The sequence below is a fragment of the Gorilla gorilla genome, chromosome 2 (assembly GCF_029281585.2).
Source record: "Gorilla gorilla gorilla isolate KB3781 chromosome 2, NHGRI_mGorGor1-v2.1_pri, whole genome shotgun sequence".
NCBI lineage: Eukaryota > Metazoa > Chordata > Mammalia > Primates > Hominidae > Gorilla > Gorilla gorilla.
The window spans coordinates 19,242,082-19,259,416 of NC_086017.1; the positions used below are offsets into that span (position 1 = coordinate 19,242,082).

Here is a 17,335-nt window from a genome sequence, read left to right on the forward strand (position 1 = left end):
ACTTTGGAGTTTATTAAACTGTTAGTTTAAAAGGTTCCGTTTGATCAGGATAAGGTCCATACCTTGATTGGTAAGTTTGAGTCTTTATAGATTCTGTTTTTTCCATGTAGGATTCTTGTTAAAGAAATTCATTATTTCGTGGAGTTCCTACTCTGGATTTTGAAGGTTGGATAATCATTTAACACATTCCTCTATTAAACAACCTCCCCCCACCTGTATTTCATGTAAATTACTGCTTAGATAGATTGTAAGCATATTTTATAATAGTACTGTGTATTTCCATTAAGAGTTACATCATTTCTGCTTGTCTATGTAATGTTAAGCAGCTGTTGTTATTCATTGCCTAGATCAAACTTTGTGGTCTTAAAAATTGAAGACCTGGAAGAGCTTTTGTTTGTGTGAATTATGTCAAGATTTACCATATTAGAAACTAAAACTGAGAAAAATTTTAAGTTATTTACTAATATTAAAATAGTAATAAAGCCTGCTAATAGAAGTAATGTGATTTTTTAATAAAAATAACATTTTTAATTTTATAAGTGTCATTTGACATTTTTGCAAATCTCTTTAATGTCTGACTTAATAGAAGACAGCTGCTTTCTCATAACTCCTTCTGCATTTAATTTCTTGTGATAAGTTGTTTTGGTTGAAGACTGAAGAAAATCTGGCCTTGTACAGATAATTGGTTGGAAAATGGAAGACCTCATATAACCCTCTGACAGAATCTAGAGGACTTCAGGCATTCTCACACCACCCTTTTTGAGAATCACTGGCCTATATTCATGATTTACTTCATATTAGATGATATTTTCTTACTTCTTCATTGTCCGGAATACTCACCCTCATTTTTATTTGGCTATACTAAGATAGTTTATATACAGAAGGTAAGATAAGCACTTGGGTTTTTTACCCCCTTATTTACCAGTTTTCAAAATAATGGGTTGGTAACTTAGCAACATCTAAAGACATGAATGAAGTATTATTATTGTGTACTCATGGTTTTAAACATGTTTGATATGTTACAGTCTCTGGCAGTTACTATTTTTGACATTCAGGTTGTCCTACCTTTGTTGGCTACTAAATTCTTTTGATTCATTCTTAATACTTTCCTCACTTGTTTCCTTGCTTCCTACTATTACTAGATGTTCTAGGATAATTTTGTACATTTTTTGCCCCAAACCTGGAATCAGCCATTTCTGCAGAAACCTCTTCATTCTTTTAATGAAAAATGGTACTTAGAAACCACAGTATGGATGGTAGGAGTGTTCATTGCTCTTGGTTTGGGCCTCGTTTCTAGATTTTTCAATGAACAAAGTTTAAAAGTATTTTATTTCTTTTTAAAAATATCACTTGGTATTTTAAAAGCTGCATTTCAAACTCAGTACTACATGATGTTTACATAAACCTAATCTTTCTCCCTTTCCCCATGCCCAAAATCTCAGTTTTCACTAACACCAATGTAATTTCTCTTTGTTTTGTGCCACAATACGCACACTACAGTTTTAGTGTGACAGAACAATATGATTACTGGAAAGTGGTTTTTTGTTTTGTTTTCTCATGTCTTTTTGCCCTTAGGGTATATCCCTTTAGAGATAGAGATAGTCGTGCCTCACTTGATGAGGATATTTTCTGAGAAATGTGTTGTCAGGTGATTTCGTCATTGTGTGAACATCTAGAATGTACTAACATAAACCTAGATGGTACACCTAAGCTATATGGTATAGCCCATTGCTCTTAGGCTACAAATCTGTGCAGCATGTGACCACTGGATACTATACGCAGTTGTAACACAGTGGTAAGCATTTGTGTATCTGAAAATGGAAAAGATAAAGTAAACATACGGTATAAAAGATAAAAAATGGTACACCTTTGTAGGGCAGCTCCATTACAGTCTTATGGGATCATTATCATATGTGGTCCATCCTTGACTGAAATGTCGTTATGTGGCACATGACCATATACAGTCAGATTACAGTATTTTGAAATCCCCCTTAGAATAGTTCTCTATGGTTATGCCACCAGTTTGATACACAGTGAGGTTAATTTGTTACATTTTACTTTCAGATTTTTCAGGGATTAGGTTTTGTTTTATGATTATGTAAAATACTTAAATGGTTAGGAAGTGAAATTTACGAAGCTGGGTATAATCAGAAAAATTGAGCTTCTATCCTAGTGTCTTCCAGCTGGTTCTCTCCCTGTCCCTATATGTTAGACTCAACAGAGTCATCATGAATTTTCAGAGTGATGTTTTGTCGGTACTTCCCCTTTTAGCACAAGAAGCATTTAGGTTAGTTCAGTTACTAAAACTATTTCCTTCTAGATTTTTCACTAACTAATATTTTTACACTATAGAAGAGGAATGTGGAAATTTCTGTTCTTTCTTTTTTTTTTTTTTTGGAACCAGAATTTCTTGGCTTAATACAAGCAGTTTGAGATAAGAAACTTTCTTTCTCCAGTAAAAATTCTCTTTTTTTTTTTTCTTTTTTTTGAGATGGAGTCTCGCTCTGTTTCGCAGGCTGGAGTGCAGTGGCATGATCTCAGCTCACTGCAACCTAGGCGTCCCAGGTTGAAGCAATTCTCCTGTCTCAGCCTCCCAAGTAGCTGGGACTACAGGTGCCTGCCACCACGCCCAGCTAATTTTTATATTTTTAGTAGAGACAGGGTTTCACCTTGTTGGTCAGGCTGGTCTTGAACTCCTAACTTCAGGGGAGCCACCGCACCTGGCCAAAATTCTCTCTCTTGAAATGCCAGACCATGTTTGTCTCTGGGAATTTCAGGTACACTTGGGACACTGGTGCTACTTGAAGTGTAGAGAGCTCATCAGTTAACATTTCTTGAATGGTTTGCCCTTAGACCTGAAATGTATGTTATTTAGAAAGGATGTCATATATTTTTTAACTTTGTCATTTAAAATCCAAGTTATTTGATTTTATGTGTTTTAAATAAAATATTAAAACTTTAAAAGTCTTGTACCTGTTAAATATTAAATGTTTTATCCTTCCTAATTACAGTATCTTAAAGTTATCACATTTCAGCATTACGTCACTTTCTAATGACTAATATAGTCTTTAAAAATACTAAATCAAGATATACCAAAGGTGAAGAAATAGTGATTAAGAATGTGAGGATTCTAGCTGTGGTTTTCTTGCTTTGGCTTTGGCCAAGATGAGTTTAATTCTTTGGTCTAATAGGAATAATACTTTTCTCCTAAACATTATGAGCATTATGAGTTAATGCATGAAAAGTGGTTAAAGGAACAGTGGCTGGTGCAACATAAGCATCCAGTAAATGCTGCCTTTATTTTGGAAGTGGTTATTGTTACGAGTATTTGATCAGTTCTCTAAACTCTGTCTGAACTTTACTTAGAATTAGTAATGTTCATATGCTGTAAATAACACCTGATTTTCAATACTTCATTGGTTATATGAAAAGAACCAACTGTTAACAAAGGAATAATTGGTATCTAGTTAAAATTTGAGGCCTCTGACTTCACAAGTATACCAGTGCTTACTATATAAATATAATCACATTAAAAAATTTAATAAAGAAAGTTTTAAGGAAGCAAGTCTCCTTTTCAGGATCCAGGGTCCTTTACAAACACTGGATCCTGAAATTGTATTATTTGTTGTGGCTTTAGGGTATTGTGTATGCTGACCAGAGTCACAGGTGGTTTTTTTGTTTGTTTAACACTAGAATTTTGAGATACGTTTGTCTTTACATGCCCTCAAAGTAAGTTATATAACACCAGATTGTTCATTAGTTCAGGTTTGATTTTTTTGTTGTTGTTTTTTGTTTTTCTTTTTAATACTCTGGGGTTGGAGTGAGGTTGTAGAGTGCTATAAGGAATTCCTATTAGAAGATAGTATTTTAGATATGGGCATTCTAGGAAAGGACAAAATGGTACACTAAAGTTATCTTCCCTTTTCCCCCACCACCGAAAAAATAAGGAGCAAACTACAGTGCACAGTTTTGGGTTTTTTTTGTTTTTTAAGAGACAAGGTCCTACTCTGTCGCCCAGGCTAGAGTGCAGTGGCACAATCATTGTTCATTGTAACCTTGAACCACTGGGCTCAAGCAGTCCTCCCACCTCAACCTCCAGTGTAGCTAGGACTACAGGTATGTGCTACCACACCCAGCTAATTTTTTAAAAAATATCTTGTACAGGTGGGGGTCTCACTCTGTTGCCCAGGCTGGTCTTGATTGAACTCCTGGCCTCAAGTGGTCTCGTGCCTCAGCCTCCCAAAGCTCTGGGTTTACAGGCATAAGCCATCAGGCCCAGCCTACATTTTGTTTTTTAAACAAGTCTTTATCTTTTGGAGATACATGCTGAAATATTTATGGATGAAATGAAATGTTATCTGGGGTTTGCTTTAGATAGAGAGGAGATAATGAAACAATCAACTTATTAGTTGGTCATTGTCGATACTAGATAATGAATAAATGGACTTCTTTATACCATTTTACTTTCATACTTTATTTGAAACAAGGTCTTGCTATGTTGCCCAGCTGGCCTTGAACTCCTGGCCTCAAGAGATTCTCATGCCTCAGCCTCCCAGAGCTTTGGGATTACAGGCATGAACCACCATGCCCAGCCCATAATAGAAAGTTTTAAATTTTAAAATAAAAGTATTCATAGACTTGGCTATCATGGATCCTGGTAAAGCAGACTAGTGAACGTAATCAGATGTTTCAGTCTTTCCCTGTTGATACTGCTTGCCCTCTGAGCCCATTTCCTCTCCTGATCATCACCTGCTATTTCCAATCAACAGAAAAAATAGAGTAGCCTACATATATAATGAGTTTATACTAAGAGGGAAATTTTAATATTATAAAGAAGTCTATACAGATTCTGGAGAGCATTCCTGAAGAGAAGGTTGAGGAAGCAAATGGATTAATTAATGTAATAGTGTGTTCAGTGTACAATAGGTAACATTTTATGATATGGTTGAATTTCTGAAAAGGTATCTTATAAATATCAGACCATATTTAAGGAGACTTCCACCTCTACTGATAAAATCTGCCCTTCTCTCTCCCCCTGACTTTATTGCGGCCCATCTGTAGTTTTGATCTTTTTTCTCTAGGATTCTTTGCCTAGAATTGCATGGGCCTTCTGGATCTGGAACACGGATGAAGGAAGAGGATGAATGTTTTTCAGATGTTATCCCTTATGGGAGTGATTTGTAAATTCTAGCTTCTTTGGGTGGGGGGAGGCGGAGTGTGTGTGTGTGTGTGTGTGTGTGTGTGTGTGTGTGTATTATTTATTTTTTTTTAAGTTAATTGGCCTCTTCCGGCACAGAGTATACAGCAGAGACCTAGAAGTTTCATTTTTTGTTTGTTTTTGTTTTGTTTTGTTTTGTTTTTGAGACGGAGTCTGGCTCTGTCACCCAGGCTGGAGTGCAATGGTGTGATCTCTTCTCACTGCAACCTCTGCCTCCCGGGTTCAAGCAATTTTCCTACCTCAGCCTCCCGAGTACCTGGGACTACAGGCGCACGCCACCACGCCCAGCTAATTTTTGTATTTTTAGTAGAGATGGGGTTTCACCATTTTGGCCAGGATGGTTTCCAACTCTTGACCTCGTGATCTGCCACCTTGGCCTCCCAAAGTGCTGGAATTACAGGCGTGAGCCACGGCGCCTGGCCAAGACCTAGAAGTTTTACGTCAAATTTTGTCTCTGCAGTTTTCTGAGGAATGAGTATGTGTGCTCAAATAATAGCTAAGTATTAAGTCTGAAATATTCTAGAAAAACAGTCACAAAGTAGTTATGCCTAGGATGTTTTTGAATATTGGTACTAGAACAAATGGATTCCTACTAGATTTCCTTTTTACTTTCCTATTCAGATGTAGGAAGAGTTGGAATTCAAAATGTGAAAAGCAGTCTTGAATCTCAGTAAATTCTTAAGAAATTCTTAATTCATTGAAGAGCCATTGGTCGTGTGTGTTTTTTGGGGGTGTGTGTGTGTGTGTGTGTTGTTGTTGTTGTTAAGAATTCGGGGATGAGTATGAGACTATCATTGCTTCTACAAGGCAACTTAATGATAGTTTGCTGCTTGGCACAACAGGTGAAAGGGGGACCCTTTCTAGAGCAGGGATCTTGGTTTCCCTTTTTCCCCCCTAGTAGTATCATTCCATGTATTTACCAGGATATACATTGTTTAGTCCTGTCTTGGCTAAATAGGTAATGGTCCTTAAGGACATAAAATGGAAGGATATTGTGCAGAAGAATTACTAGTTCTCCGTAGTGTATTTTTTTACTGTATTCTCATCAACAGATGGAAAATTTTTAAACTTAGAAGAAAAAACAAGCGTTTTTCTCCAAAAGATTGAGAACCACTGCTTTTAAGTTATTAATGGCGGTCTTCAATGGATTCGTTAAAAATCTGGAGCATGGATTTTTTTTTTTTAATTTTTTTGTTATTGGTTACTGAGTATTGGAAAAGGAAATACAGCATTCAAAAACAGTAATGTTCAGGATTTGGAACTATTTTACTCAGGAAAAAATAAGTTTATAAATAGACGTTTTAATGAAAAGGAAAATAGCAAATTTATGGAAATCTGAGATAGTCTGTGTTTTGCTTCACTCTGTTTAGTGCTAGAATTCTGGGCTTTGTTTGGGGTCAAACTCTGATATGACAGGAAAACTAACAGAGATGATTAAAAGAGACAGTAACATAAATGGGAAAGTTTAAATATGGTATATGGTTGTAATTATATTTTGTATAAGAATTAAAGCAGTTTATACCAGTTGTATTCCTAACTAAAAAGTACTATTTTATCAGTTTCCTGGGACTAATTTATTATAAGTTAATTAATGACATGAGCATTTTGGCCCAAATACAGTTGAAATGTTCATTGAAACTGGATCAAAGATGAGCATATGTGTCAAGGCTTTAAAATCATTTTTTATATTAAGATTTCCAGAGAAAGTTTTTGTAATCTATAAGTTAAATATTTTTAATGTTTTAGATGACGGGAACTGTTGAAGGTCCTGGATCTCATAAGAAGCCACTAGCTAGCTGATCCAAAGACATTTGGCCTCATGGGCTTTTAGGAAGACAAATGTGCTTACCATTTCAAAGATTTTATTTTGCTCAGTAACCTACTAGACATATATTAGTGTTTGTTTGAGTTGGTCGTTGTCTTCCATTGCTGTTATTTTATTATTTTATTTTTTTTAATTTTAGAGACAGGATCTCCTTGTCACCCGGGCTGGAGTGCAGTGGCACAGTCATAGCTCACTGCAGTCTCAACTCTTAGTTAGGCTCAAGGGATCGGGATCCTCCCACCTCAGCCTCCTAAATAGCTTGGACTACAGGTATGCACCACCACTCCTGGCTGTCTTATTGTGTTGCCCAGGGTGGCCTCAAAACTCCTGGCCTCAAGTGATTCTCCTAAGTCAGCCTCCCAAAGCGCTAGGATACAGGTGTGAGCCACCCTGCCCAGCCCCATTGCTGTTGAACTTTTTTTTTTTTTTTTCAAAAGACAGGCTCTGGTTCTGTTGCCCAGGCTGGAGTGCAGCAGCGCAGTCTCAACTCACTGCAAGCCACCCCCCGAGCTAAAGCCATCCTCCCACCTCAGCCTCCTGAGTAGCTGGGACTATAGGTGTGCACCACCATGCCTGGCTACTTTCTTTGTAATTTTTTTGTGGTTCAAATGGGAATCTTCCACATGCATCCAAAATATTTTTGGTTTGTGACACTCAGTGTTATTATTGAGTCATTTTTCCATTGGAAGGTGTGCCTCAGAGTGGGTGAGCCTTATTGGCCTAAGTCTGTCAGCACTCTAAGACTCCAAGTACTCTAAGAGATTGCTCACTAAAAATAAGAACAGCTGGCCATCTACCTCAAATGTGAGCCGTCACTTTTGTGATATAATCAGTCCTTATCTTTAGTACACAGATTTATGGAATATCACACTCACTGCCTGCCTGCTTTGGGGTGTTTCTCCTGTGTCATTCATTTTTGTATATTGGCATATAGCAAATATAGGAATGCTGTGTCGCAGCTGTGGGTCATGTATGTACTTGCAGTTAGCTCTGCTCTAAGGAGAAATTTGCATTCCCAAGAATGCAAGAAATTTATCAACAAACTCGTGTCATAAAAATAGTTTACAGTGATTTTTTTCTTAAAATATTTCAATGATTAAGACTTTTTTTAATAACCACAAGTGTATAGTTGTAAAACCTAAGCATTACTCAGCAAATCTAGCAATTGTTGAATTGCATAAGCTTCTTGTTCGTTGGAACTTTTGCTAAAGAATGATGACCTTTGATTTCTTATCACCATGACCTATCATTATGATAAACATGCCCCTCTTATGTATCCTTATACCCATTATAAGGATAAACAAGGGATAGCTCCACCCACCAGATGTCATAGACACAACTGGTATTTTGGGGATTTTGCTGTAGACTAATCTGGAAGGAAGAGAGGTTATAGATAAAATAAGATTGGCCATGAATTGATTGTTGATTAAAGCTGGGTAGAGACCATTGGGTTTTCTCTGGTTTTATATTTATTTGAAGTTTTTCACCATAAAGTTTTTTTTTTTAAAGATGAAAAATAAAAGCATGAATAGTGTAAACAAAGTTTTGAAGGAGAAGGAAACAGGTTAGTAGCTAATTAACAAAAATGTTCTTGTTCCATTCAGGCAAAGGAGTTTGGACTAGCCCAATAAGCATTAAGGAAACCATTATTTGTAGATTTCAAATAATGCAATGATAGTAACCAAAGTTATGCTCTAGAAGGGATAACATCATGGAAGAATATAGAGTAGATTGGAGGGTTCACACCCCAGAGTAGTGAGACCAGTTCACTGCTATTATATAATGCTACCTTGAAATCATAGGGAGGCGACTGATGTGGATTGCTAAAAGTCTGCAAAAATTTCAAAGGAGAATAGCTCTTCAGTCAGGTGCTAGTGCCAGCACAACAAAAAAGAGGGTTTTTTCCCTCATTTGGCCAGGGCATGGATTTGGACCATGTGGGTGTAATAATGGAGTATACCAAGTGATTTTGTTCCTATGATGAAAGTGAAGTCCATATTTTGTCTCCTGTCTTTTAGTAAATCAGTATAGATAAGTCTTTTTTTTTTTTTTTTTTTTCCCTGAGACGGAGTCTTGCTCTGTCGCCCAGGCTGGAGTGCAGTGGCGTGATCTCCACTCACTGCGAGCTCCGCCTCCCAGGTTCACGCCATTCTCCTGCCTCAGCCACCCGAGTGGCTGAGACTACAGGCGCCCACCACCATGCCCAGCTAATTTTTTGTATTTTTAGTAGAGACGGGGTTTCACCATGTTAGCCAGGATGGTCTCGATCTCCTGACCTCGTGATCCGTCCGCCTCGGCCTCCCAAAGTGCTGGGATTATAGGCGGGAGCCACTGTGCCTGGCCAAGTCTTTTTTTTTTTTTAATTATTTTATTCTTTATTTTTTCCCCACATATTCTAAAATAAGTCTCTCACAGTGTCTAGGTTTCTTTCCAAAGGTGATTAAAAATGAAGCATCATATTTTAGACTTCTGACGCAGAACTGCTAGAACAGAGTGTTGTTTTTTTTTTTTTTTTTTTTTTTTTTGAGACGGAGTCTTGCTCTGTAGCACAGCCTGGAGTGCAGTGGCGCGATCTCGGCTCACTGCAGGCTCCGCCTCCCGGGTTCGCGCCATTCTCCTGCCTCAGCCTCCCGAATAGCTGGGACTGCAGGCGCCTGCCACCGCGCCCGGCTAATTTTTTTTTTTTTGTATTTTTAGTAGAGACGGAGTTTCACCGTGTTAGCCACGATGGTCTCGATCTCCTGGCCTCGTGATCCTCCCGCCTGGGCTTCCCAAAGTGCTAGAACAGAGTTTTGATAATTTGTTTGAAACGAAGCACTCAAATCTTCTAGTTTACTTGCATTTGCAGTCAGACCTCTACAGATGCCAGCTAGATTACAGATGGCTAGCATAAGTTTTTTTCATTACAGAAAGAAGAAATTTAGAGCTTAGTGCGGTCTATTAAAAGAATTAAAGGTTATGTCAAAGGACAACTGTAAGAAAGTACTTTGGTTCTGAATATTGCTTCAGCTAGGGTTTACTTTGAAGCTCCTAGCCCAAATTTGTAGAAATGCAACTAAGATCTAATATTTAGTGTCTAAGAACTTTACAGGACATCCAGTCAGTAGTAGTCTTAAAAGTGAATCACATAGGCTGAATGAAGCAGGCAGATCACCTGAGCCCAGGAGTTCAAGACCACCCTGGCCAACGTGGTGAAACCCCGTCTCTACTAAAAATACAATAATCAGCTGGGTGTGGTGGTGGGCACCTATAATCCCAGCTACTCAGGAGGCTGAGACAAGAGAATTGCTTGAACCCGGGAGGTGGAGGTTGCAGTGAGCTGAGATCGTGCCATTGCACTCCAGCCTGAGCAACAAGAGCGAAACTCCGTCTCAAAAAAAAAAAATAAATGTGAATCACATACATAAACATTGGGAATTTGCAGATAACTTTCATTTTAGGGTTTCTGGAGCGCAGTGGTGTAATCTTGGCTCACTGCAACCTCCACCTCCTGGATTCAAGCGATTCTCCTGCCTCAGCCTCCCAAGTAGCTGGGATTACGGGTGTCCACCACTTTGCCTGGCTGATTTTTGTATTTTTAGTAGAGATGGGGTTTCATCATCTTGGCCAGGCTGGTCTCAAACTCCTGACCTCAGGTGATCCACCCGCCTTGGCCTCCCAAAGTGCTGGGATTGCAGGCATGAGCCACCACACCCGGCCCACTTACAGGATTTTTGTCCCCCTTCGTGGTTGTATAAATGCAGTACTTGGCACATAGGCAAACCTGAACAGTTTGCAAGTTGCCTACCCTTTTCTACTTTGGATAAAATATACCTCTTAAAATAGCGCTTAACATAGTTTATATATATATATATATGTATATTAATAGTAGTTACTTCATGTTTGTTGAATGAATGAATGAAAAAAGTAGCAAATCTACATAATATAAATCCCAAGACAGCCAGGAATTTTATCTGGACCTAATTGTCTTACATAGCACCAATTGGTACTTAATTAAAACAAGGCTGGGCATGGCAGTATGCGTCTGTGGTCCCAGCTACTTGGGAGGCTAAGGTGAGAGGATCACTTGAGCCCAGGAGGTTGAGGTTGCAGTGAGCTGTGATTGCACCAAAGCACTCCAACCTGAGTGACAGACCCTGTCTCAAAAATAAAAATAAAAACAATTAGTTATAACTCAGATGTTGCTATCTAAGGTAAGTAGTAATTACTATAATAAACAAGCTATACATTAACATCTTAATTTTCTTTCCTCTGAACTTTACTACTGTAGGTGTGTAGTAGACTTCATACAAGTTAATCTTTTTGTAGCTCTGTTTCTTCATTTCTGTTTCTTCATCGGTTGGAGAAATTTTGCCTAAATTAATGAAAGTAAAAATACAGATATTAATGGCTCATAAATGTGCACAACCCACTTCATCTATAGTAAGTAAAAGTGGCTCCCATTTTGGGGTTTGAAAATGAAGAAGATCTGAATTCACAGAGAGGAGGCACGTATAGAGATATGAGAAGTTCTTTTCCTACTCTAGTTTGGTACATTGGTCTCTAACACATGTTCTGAGCCTAAGAACACAGTAGGACAGAACCTTCAGAAAATGTTGAGAGTATAACTCTTTAAAGAGGTTTAGTCAGTCTAAATTATTTGAGGGCATCATCTTTATTTGGTACTTAGAAGTCTAAAATCTTCCTGATTGTTGTTAAGGTTACAAACAGTCTGTGTATTGTTGGTTAGTTGAGCAGTAAATACCTTTTTATCATTGTTAAATGGGTTGTAAATAAAATATTTTTCTTCAGTGTTAAAATAATTTATGATCACAATATTTAGATAATAATAATTCTGTTATTTATGATATGTAGTCTTATCCTACTGCCACTCCCCTCTTCTGCTCCACATACTACTAAGTATGACTTGGTCTCTATAATACGCACTAATTACGAAGTTTTTTATGGAGAAGGAAATTCTTAATATAGACTAGGATTTTTTTTCAGTTGTCTTTTAATGTCCTTTTATTCTAGTAAACTTAGATTTCTTATAGACATCGGTTTATTGTGCCGAGCTCAGTAGCTCCTAGAGGGAGTATAAATTTAGGCAAAGGAATCAAGGAATAAACTGGTATTGTAGAAGAGATGGGAGAAAAGGAAATTTTTATTTTTGCTTTAAATTACTAAATCATGATGTTTCCTGTCTCTCAGTGCTTACCCCAATCAGTGTTTCTCTCTTTTCTTTTTTCCGTTCAGTCCCGAACCCCTAAAATTCTTTGCTTGCATTAACTTGCTTCAGATTATAAGCCTAATTTATACTGTTCCAAATACATGAACTTTTCACTGTATCTCCAAGTGCTCTTTTAGAGTTCGTCTCTTTGTTTTCCAGTAACTCATATTTGTTTCTTCTTATGCTTAACACTTCTCTCTCATTTTTTTTTCATGTTTCTCACATTTTTTCTTTCCACATTATCTGCTGTAGCAAACTTGAAATATATGCTTTTGGAGAAGAATAAAAACAGTGTTTAGCCATATTCAGGTTATTAGCAGCAGCTCCTCTTTCTTCACATATACTTAAAGGGACCAGAAAGTTATTTAAGCTCTTACTTGCTACAAATGCTGTTCCATGTGCTCCTATGAGTCAGCACAACAGGTATTTTTTTTTTTTTTTATTGTACAGATGAGAAAACTGAGACTTTGAGACATTCTATGAATTGCCTAAGCTAGTTGGCAGCAGTGCCAGGATTCATAGAAATTTGGAGCAGGAAGACACACAATGAAGATTTTACTTTGAGGAATTTAGGGTTCATCTATGTAAAGTGATTTTTCTGAGGTCACTAATTATGTTGTACGCTAGAACTCAAGTCTCCTAACTCCTAATATAGCGCCTTTTTTTTTTCTTTTCTTTTTTTATTTTTTTAGGAGATGGGTCTCACTATGTTGCCCAGGCTGGTCTTGAACTCCTGGGCTCAAGCAATCCTTCTGCCTCAGCCTCCCAAAGTGCTAGGATTACAGGTGCAAGCCACCGCACCTGGCCTCTAATAGTGCTTTTTCCTAGCATACTTTTCTTCTCCTAAGGTAAAAGGCTGTTTGTCATGGTACAGCTACAGTGATTTTACTTGAGATATTTGACTTTGAGATGGAGATGAAGATAAGTATATAATGCAGCTGCCACATTCATTCTCATACAAGGTAAAGTCATTAAAAAGATAAATCGAAGAACTATAGATGTATTTAAGAAGAAATTCAGCCTATATGTAACAACAAAATTTTGAATAATCAAGTTCAGAAATTGGATTTTTAAAAAATTATTAGCTACTTTAACCCTTTTGAAATATTCCCAAAAAGTGTTTTCTCTTCCTGAGTTAAATTTATTCATTTATTGACCTATTAAAGATTTTTTTAGTGCTTCAGAGCTATTCTGTATATCTGTTCATTTTCGTTATTTAGTAGTATATAGAAGTAGTAGATTGGGCTGAATAGATTTATTTCAGGATATATCTTAGATATTTGTGTTTTTTCATGAATCCCAGTTTAAGGGTTATTGCTTTCAAAAGGAAGAAATTTGGTTAGTCATGACTTTTGGCTAGTTGAAGTTTAGAGAAGTGCTTTATACAGTATCTTTTATTTAATGAGAAAAAATTTTTTTATAATTTTATAATACTGTGTGAAAAACCTGATACCAAAACTTCTGAAAAAGAAACCAGGCCTAGGAGATGAGGATTCTAGGGAAGATTATTAAATTGAGGATATTTTTAAGTTAGATTCTAAATTAGTAAATCGTGGCTAATAAGATGAAAATAATCTGATCCTTTAGTAAGATCTGAAGTAATATTATTGCCCTGCAAAAAAGTGGTTGTTATCAGCCTACCTTATATGTCAGCCTAAGCAAGATTAGATTTTCTCTTTTCTCTGATAGATGCCAATATTTAACATTGACTTTTATCTAATTTCAAAAATATCTATAAAATATACTTTCTGTCTCTGAATTAGAGTGTGTCTTTACTTGAAATGTTATAGCTGGATGATAGATTTCAGAGCAATTTTTATGCTTAGGGAAGCCACTACCTCCCAAAAAGGTTTTCTTATGAGAATGAGGAAAATAAGTATAAATTTTCATATTTATGTTATTACTATTGATGTGCTTGGATAATTGTATTTATAAAAGTAAAAAATGTTCAGTATTTTATCTGAAATTTAATAATGGATATTGTACAGCCTAAGGAATTAAAAGAAAAAGGACCCTTTGAGAAAATGGCTTGTTCTTATGTATCTTAATGTATACTGTGTTCACTTTATGTTTTGTCAGACACTGAAATTGAGGAAGAGAGATTTTGGCGTTCTGTTGGTTTATGGAGAGAGTTGATCAGAGATTGCTCCTTGGCTGAGTTGCTGTCTGCATAGGCTGTTAACAATTGTTTCTCTGGCAGCAGATCTTGTTCATCAGGATTGCATCATTTCTGGGAGAATGGCCAAGGTCCACAGCCTCAGTACAAAGACTGTCTGAAGCATATGAGGCCTGTTCTCTTTCTGAAGCGGCACTCCTCTTCCTGCCAGTCCTCTTCACAGGATTACTGAAGCAGACTTGTTCTGAATTTCTTTCATTGGATTGGTTGTTTATTGGACTCTTGTCTGCCAGCTGCTTCCGCCTCACCTGTCTGATGCAATTTCTTCTTCTGAAATCTGTTGGAATTGTTCATAAAACACTTTTTGTTTGTCTTCTCTGTGAGTGACCAGGGAGATCATACAGGTCTTGTGCTTTCAGCAAGTCATATAGAGAAGAGACTGTCAGAATGATGATACAGAGACTGTTGGCCATTTCTGAAACCAATTAAAAAGATGGGGTAATTAAGAAACATTCCTGGCATGTTCTATTTAACATCCTTTTCCCTAGAAACTGTATGTAAATGGCACCTCCTAAAGAGAGTACTCGGTACTACTGGAAGATACAGGCTGTGTCTGTTTCTGAATCCAAGAACTTACTAGTGTTCCTGTGGATCCTGATGGATTGTTCTGGAAATAGTTAAATTAATAATAAATTGAAACTGTGATGCATTCATTTACCCCCTACTGTACACTCACATCTATTTTGCTCTTTTCCTCCTTTCCTTTTTTTCTTTCTTATTTGCTATTGCTTCTTCCTTGATTTACTTTATTTCTTCCTTCCTTTTACTGTTACTTTGATACTTTTATTTCTCTAATTCTGGGTGTACTATTTTAAATCGTTTCTAAAAGATAGTTTATTTTCCAGTTTTTTAAAATTAGAAATCATAAAACATCAACATAAATGAAATGCATGTGTTCTAATGCTTGGTAACTGGAATCCTATGAATAGCTCTTTTCATGTTTATGATATGTTAATCTTTAAGGTGTTAATAACTCTGGCTAGCATTAAATTTGACTTTTAGGAAAAAACACCAGAGACTTAAAGGATACTGATCATTTTCCCCCCAAAGTCCTGGATCACCTATTTTCCCTTCCTTTTTGGAAGGTAGAAAATTAATTTAAGCCCCATTTTTTAAGCATGTTTCCATTTGACCGCAAATAGAACTGACTCCTTTTTATCACTCTTTTTTATAGTAGGACAAGAAACTAGATGGTGTGGAATGAAGGGAAAGAAAGTAGTAATAAATATGGACTTGTAATTTAGTGGGTGATGATGGCCCCTTGTCTGGCTGGACAGTTGTCGGACATCGGGTTAAAGAAAGATCTCTGAATTTGAGAAGTGTTCAGTGAGGAAGGGAAGCACCTTTTAGGAGAGAGAAAAAGAAGGGGGATCCCTTGGAAAATGAGAGAATTCTAATTTGAAGGAAGAGGAAAAATTAGCCAGTGACACAAGTATTTACCATTTAAGTCAAATAATTTCCTTCTCTACCATCTCATTTCTGGCTTTATGGAAAAATAAAAAATTAAAGGGCAAAAAATTCAGTGCTGGATGGACGTAGGGTGGTAAACAAGATAGTATAGATGTAGGATGATAAACAAGACAGTATACAGAAACATAATATAGCTGTAGAATTCCATTCTGTGTGTTCATCAATGTTATTTCTTTCTGTACTAATTTTTGTCTCAACTTTTTCTAGGTCTTCAGAACTACTAGCAGATAATTTGGGGGGACTTCATATTCAGAAGTCTATATAAAGGTGACTGACCCAAGTAAATCCTTTTAATTTCTGTTTTATTTTTTGCATTTTAATGACTGCTGGAATCATGTTGTAGTAAATTGTGATTATAATTTACTTAGCAGATATTTCTTGAACTTCTCTACGTGTCAGTTATTGTTTTGGCCATTGAAACTACAGCAGTGGATAAAAATCCCTGTTCTCATAGAGTTTATATTCTGGTAGGAAAAAACAAATTATAATAAGAAAATACTGCATTTAGATGATCTGTTAAATGTTCCTCGGTTAACATTTTAATAGCTACATTTTACAGAGTTACTTAGGGAAGGAACTATTCTTAGGGTAATATTTGAGAAATTTGGGATTATTAACAGAATTTGAATTAAGAAGCCTCATCATTATTAAAGCATTAGTTAGAATGAGATGGTCAAGCTAACCTATTATGGTTGCTTTCATCAGAAGAATGAAACAGTCATGTTAAACTAGACACAAGGAAAATGGAATAATTTTTATGAAATAGAAATTTATAGTTACCGACTTAATGTTTCTTTTTTTTGAGACAATATCATTCTTGTTGCACATGTTGAAGTGCAGTGGTACAGTCTTGACTCACTGCAACCCCCGGCTCCTGGGTTCAAGCGATTCTCTTGCCTCAGCCTCCCAAGTAGCTGGGATTACAGGCGTCCGCCATCGTGCCCGGCTAATTTTTTTGTATTTTTAGTAGAGACGGGGTTTCACCGTGTTAGCCAGGCTGGTCTTAAACTCCTGACCTCAGGTGATCCGCCCACCTCAGCCTCCCAAAGTGTTGGGATTACAAGCGTGAGCCACTGCACCGGGCTGACTTAATGTTTCTTAAGGTTATTTATCAACAATCCAAAATAGCTGGGTTGGTGTTTCATTAGTGAATGTAGCAATCATTTATTCACTCATCAAGATGTTATCTGAAGTAACTTTTCCATCTTTTCCTTTTAGCATATCTTTTAAAAATTGCTCTAGGAAAAATATCAACTATCATCTTGGGTTTATAACTTGTCTTTTATCTAGAAACTGTACTTTTTTTTTTTTTTTTTGGAGAAAGAGTTTCACTTTTGCTCAGGCTGGAGTGCAGTGGCCCTGTCTCAGCTCACTGCAGTCTCTGCTTCCCAGGTTCAAACGATTCTCGTGCCTCAGCCTCCCAAGTAGCTGGGATCA

At 36.9% G+C, this 17,335-nt stretch overlaps 1 protein-coding gene across 24 annotated transcripts in view; it reads left to right on the forward strand.

The window, feature by feature from the left end:
- The window catches only part of SETD5 (SET domain containing 5), a 78,678-nt gene that overhangs the window by 10,634 nt on the left and 50,709 nt on the right, over nucleotides 1–17,335 (forward strand). For 12 of the 24 annotated variants that reach the window (XM_063703571.1, XM_063703569.1, XM_063703577.1 and 9 more), the window contains exon 2: nucleotides 16,106–16,178. The gene's annotated coding sequence lies outside the window, so the exon portion shown is untranslated. Of the gene's footprint in view, nucleotides 1–14,331; nucleotides 14,867–16,105; nucleotides 16,179–17,335 lie in introns of all 24 variants that reach the window. The other 12 variants (XM_063703580.1, XM_019023858.4, XM_055382819.2 and 9 more) reach the window with 2 other exon arrangements.